This window comes from Engraulis encrasicolus, chromosome 14 (genome assembly GCF_034702125.1).
Source record: "Engraulis encrasicolus isolate BLACKSEA-1 chromosome 14, IST_EnEncr_1.0, whole genome shotgun sequence".
NCBI lineage: Eukaryota > Metazoa > Chordata > Actinopteri > Clupeiformes > Engraulidae > Engraulis > Engraulis encrasicolus.
This window is the reverse complement of record NC_085870.1, coordinates 15,198,796-15,203,815: the sequence shown is the minus strand read 5'-3', so window position 1 is coordinate 15,203,815 and position 5,020 is coordinate 15,198,796.

Sequence of the window (5,020 nt, the reverse complement as noted above, 5' to 3'; positions counted from 1 at the left end):
TTGGTCTCCCTGGTGTTTTGAATGCACACACCTTCCTCATGAAGGTAGTTTGGGGGGCTCCTGAACATGCAATGAAATGTTCATGTTTAATGTAAATAAATGGCAAAAAGTTAATTGTGAGTTGTTTAACATGCACACCGTTTCCCTGCACACTGAATGGAGTCATTTCTTAAAAGCAAAAGGACTTATTATTATTATCGAAATGTTCAGGGTCCTTTATCAGCAGAGGAGGCAACCCTTACAGTCAATCCGGAAAGTATTCACAGCCCTTCACTTTTTCACATTTTATTATCTTACAGCCTTATTCCAAATGCTAAAAATGAATCTCTGTTGTCAAAATCCTACACAAATTATTCCATTATGACCATGTGAAAAACAAGTTGTCTTGACAGTTTTGAAAATGTATAAAAATAAAAAACAAAGCAATCATATTTACAAAAGTATTCACAGCCTTTGCTAAATACTTTGTAGAACCAACTTTGGCAGCAATTACATTCATTTTTTCATTTCGAAATGAAAAGGGATTAAAAGGGAGGTCATCGGTGTGTGTTTCAACCTTTCGGTACATTGAAATTGTACATTTTGAGTCTGCACCTGGCTAAATTAGATGGGTGTGAGTTTTGAATGAAATCCTATGGAGAGTATCATGATCTGCTTCTGTAGTCACAGTGCATGTTGACATGCATGCTTCTTTAGGTGTAATTCAGATTTCCAATGTTGACGCCATCCATACATCGCCAAACCATGTCAGTCCCACAACCATGCTTGACTAGCCAGATGATGCACTTTTTGTGTAAAGCTCACTTGTATACCACCACGCTTGCTTGACGCCATCTAAAGCAAATTTGTTTATCTTGGTCTCAAGAAAGATATACAGACCAAGGATATGGATCACTGGAACCATGTCGTGTGGTCTGATGAGACCAAGATAAACAAATTTGCTTTAGATGGTGTTAAGCATGTGTGGTGTGGAGTGTGGCGCCTTCCTTTTCTATCTCAACGCAAAATGCCACGGTTTCATAAAGCTTGTCATTTTGTTTCAGCATCCAGTATATGCGCACATTCAACCCATAGCAAAGTTCTAGCCGAAGAACTGTTAAAAACTGAGAGCTTCAACGTTTGCTTCTTGTTACAGTATCATGTTGCCGACTGCCGTAGTAGAGCTGGCTGGCTGTCAGAATGAGCGTCGCAGAAAGATGACGTGGCACACCTCAGTCAATACAGATTTTTAATTCGTTCACTGAACCCGGGAGATTTAAAGATTGAAATGAGGCGGCAACGTAATTGTATCATCCCAATGACCCTAAACAAAATAAGAAGATACTGTTTATGCGTGTACGACGGATTTAAAGTCTGTGCCCCGTTGACTCCCGTTGCATGGTGGTTTGTGGATATCACGCAAACCCAAAATCTCACGGAAGGAAGGCTTCAAATCAAACAAAAGTGACACAGGTGGGTAGCTCAGTGTATGATACACCATAATTAAGGTCCCAAATGCAAAATACCGACCTATTCCTTTAATTACATTTGAACCTGCCTTGAGTACTGAGTAAATTCTGATGGGTAGAGAAAAATGACATTAAGGAAAACATCTGCCACCTGTGCGTATTTATCATTTCACACAGTAAATGATCTATTTTGGACTAATCCATTGCATGATTATCCAGCGCCCATCGGTATCATGTCACTGGTTTGACAGCCCAATAGTCGGCAATGGGCAGACCCTGGGCCTGCTTATTATTTTGATTCTGCTCAAAATTCCATGACCAAGTCAGTCTGGCAAACATGGGTATTTGAAGTTCATATCCGTCTCATTTTTTAAGACAATAAAAGTTTAGTATTTAAATTTCCCCACTGCAAAATAAGGCAGAGGCAAGAGTGGCCTGATTGGTCGTTTCAGCCATAACGAGGCATTTGATACACGTAGATGCATGTTGTGAAGGCCCTCTGAGAATACAGTGCTCAGGGCCAGGTCCACGCTCGCAGGGTTTTGTAGTCACGATAGCCAGGTTATTGGAAGATGACTGGTGCAGAAATAGACAGAGGTCACGGATGGCGCTATTCAAGAAGAAAAGTCGAATTCCTCGATAGAAAAGCTAACTGAAAGCAACTAAGTAACTTTTACTCAAATTACATTTTGAAAGAAGTAATTTTGTACTTTTACTCAAATAGATTTTCAAAGAGGTAATTTTACTTTTACTCTGAGTAGATTTCAAAACAAGTTATGATACTTTTACTCAATTATTTTTTTTCTGTAGGCCTACTCTTTCCACCTCTGCTGGTCTCCAGCGCTACACACGCGCACCGTCAGTGAGAACCAAAGAGGCTTGAGACAAGAGGGCTTACTCACGTCATAACAGCGTAGTACGAAATGATGGCGAGGGGAGTACGGAAATGTTATTCACTGTGGAACAGGTCATAGGACAGCGTGAATGTCTGTCAGCTGTCCTTAATTAAGCGGGTTTGCGGAGCAAGGACCATGCAGAGCATGGCCTTTGCAGAGCAAGGCCCGATTATAGTAATCTCTAATAGGCAGCGGGCCAGAAATCCTATCTTACAGGTTCGTCGGAGTGATCAGGTGGCAACTTGGTTTTTGCTGATATAAGTACTTGATAGTACATAAATCAATATTCCAGGTGTTGCCATCGTCAAAAGTTGCACATTGATTTAAAATACAAAGGTTGAAATAGCGACATTTGGTAATGTGGGAATTTAATTAAAATTGTCCATTCAACAGGAAATGTGTCACCAACTCCTTTTGGAGTGCTTCACAAGTGTGAAACTTCCCAGATTACTGTGTATTATGCCTACCAACATTTCTCTGTGTGTGAAATGGCAGTTAGGCATAGCGCCACCATGTGGTAGGTGAATGAACTGCTTGAAATCACTGTAGCTACTGTGTATTTCATATTATGAAAAAAGGATGAAGTTAATGTGTATATTCTATTAAACATACTTTGTGAAAAGTTATTTGATGTTGTAAAATAAGAAGATGGCATGGCAACAAAAGTACCACAGGTTAACAATTAATTTGAACTCAACATACATTGCTTGACATTACTGATAATTAGCCCTCTACTGCACACAATATGGCTATGCATGATTTTTTTTTTGTTCATTTTGAGACATTTTATTGATAAAATATATATATATATATTTATTATTATTTATCCTGTAGGCCCAATATTCTTATTTTTATTCAGTTTAAAATTGAACAAAACACGCAATTACCTCACGTAAACAGAGGTGCACAGTAGGGGTCGACCGATACAGGTTTTTTAATGGCCGATGCGATACCGATATTTTTTCCATCACCCTTGGCCGATACCCGATTTCCGATACCCGATACGCCGATGCCGATATTGTTAAAAAGTGTTAAAAATGACAAAAATCAGTACTGTATCATTTAAAAAAAAAAAAAATCCTATCCCATCACCTTTTCATCACACCATAACATGAATAACAGGAAAATAACTGTCATGTACAAAGCACACTGAGCAACTAGCTTTTCCAACTTTTTCATTATAGCCTCCTAAAAAGTACATAAGGCATTAAAAATTCAAAGGACTGTGGCTTGACAGTGGTACAATAGCATAGAGCTTGACTGTAAATTTGAAAAATGTTGGGGATGACCCCAAGATTATTATGGGTTTAAATAATGCCTATTTTTTCACCTGTATAGGTGTACTTGATTTATGGCCTTTCACAAAACAAATCAAATCAACTAACAAACAAAAGCCCAGAATAACAAACCAAAGAAATGCAAACAAAACACATAGACAAGTAAAACCATGTTCTTATTTTCATATTATAAAATACATAGCAAATAATCCCACCAGTAAAAACACCCCTGTTCAAAATGGTTTGGTGCGCCAAACGGCGGACACCCCTATATTTTACACATGTTGGAACATTCACTTGTTGCTGAACAAGGAAGTGGCAGCATGCCGGTGACCTGGTCAGTTAAATGTTACAGAACTGTTTTACACAGTATTTCTAACCAAATAAACTGAATTGAAATAGCCAGTTTGCAAGTGATGTTTGTTACTCATTGGAGATCGCTAAACAGATGGAAGTTGATAAATGAATGACGCTACGAAATGCGCGTTTTGAATCGCGGTGGAAATGTACACTGAAACATGCTGGAAGGCACTCGTTACAACGCTACACTAGAGATTGTTTCTAAAGGAGCAACAGTATCTCTGGCTACACTAGGTAAGGGTTATGGCAACTGGGGGTGATAAATGACCGAACAATGAGCCAGGGAAATAAAAACAGTAGGCCTAGGCTAGTTAACCAACGCTGGTTGGTTAAATGCTACAGAAATAGTTTACAATATTTTAATTTAGCCAGTTTGCAAGTGGTGTTTGCTACCTATTAGATGTCGCTAAAACAGATTGAAGTTGATGAATGAATGACGGTATGAAATGCGCATTTTGAAAGGCTGTGGAAATTAGACACTGAAACATATGCCGGTAGACAGTTACAACGGTAGGTAAAAGATGGCGAATGGTGGTGATTATTGACTGGACAATGAACCAGGGAATTAAAATCAGTACAGAAAATGGATGGAGCTGAAACATTCTCCCTTTAGGCCTATTACATGCACATGCCATGTCATTCAGTGTCCACATTAAAATATTATGCGTCTGAAAGTCTAAAACTTTGTGGCAGCCTGCAAGGCTGTTTACTGTACTCAATGAGAGGGGGAGGGGTGACGCAGCAGCGTGCATTGCGGGTCTGCCATCAACACAGAGCTGCCCGTCTGTAGTCAAACTCTCGGGGTGGGCGTATCGGCCAAAACCGCCTGCGTATCGGCCGATACCGATACACTTGATAAACGCAAATATCGGCCCGATAATCGGTCGATCCTTAGTGCACAGTGATGGAATGATCATTACTAGGTTTGTGTGTGTGTGTGTCCTAAATGTCATGTTAATGAGACTGGCTGCTTGGTGTGGTGGTCATATTGCACATTTGGCACCCCGAGGGCCTGAGTTTGAAGCTGGACAAGCAAAGT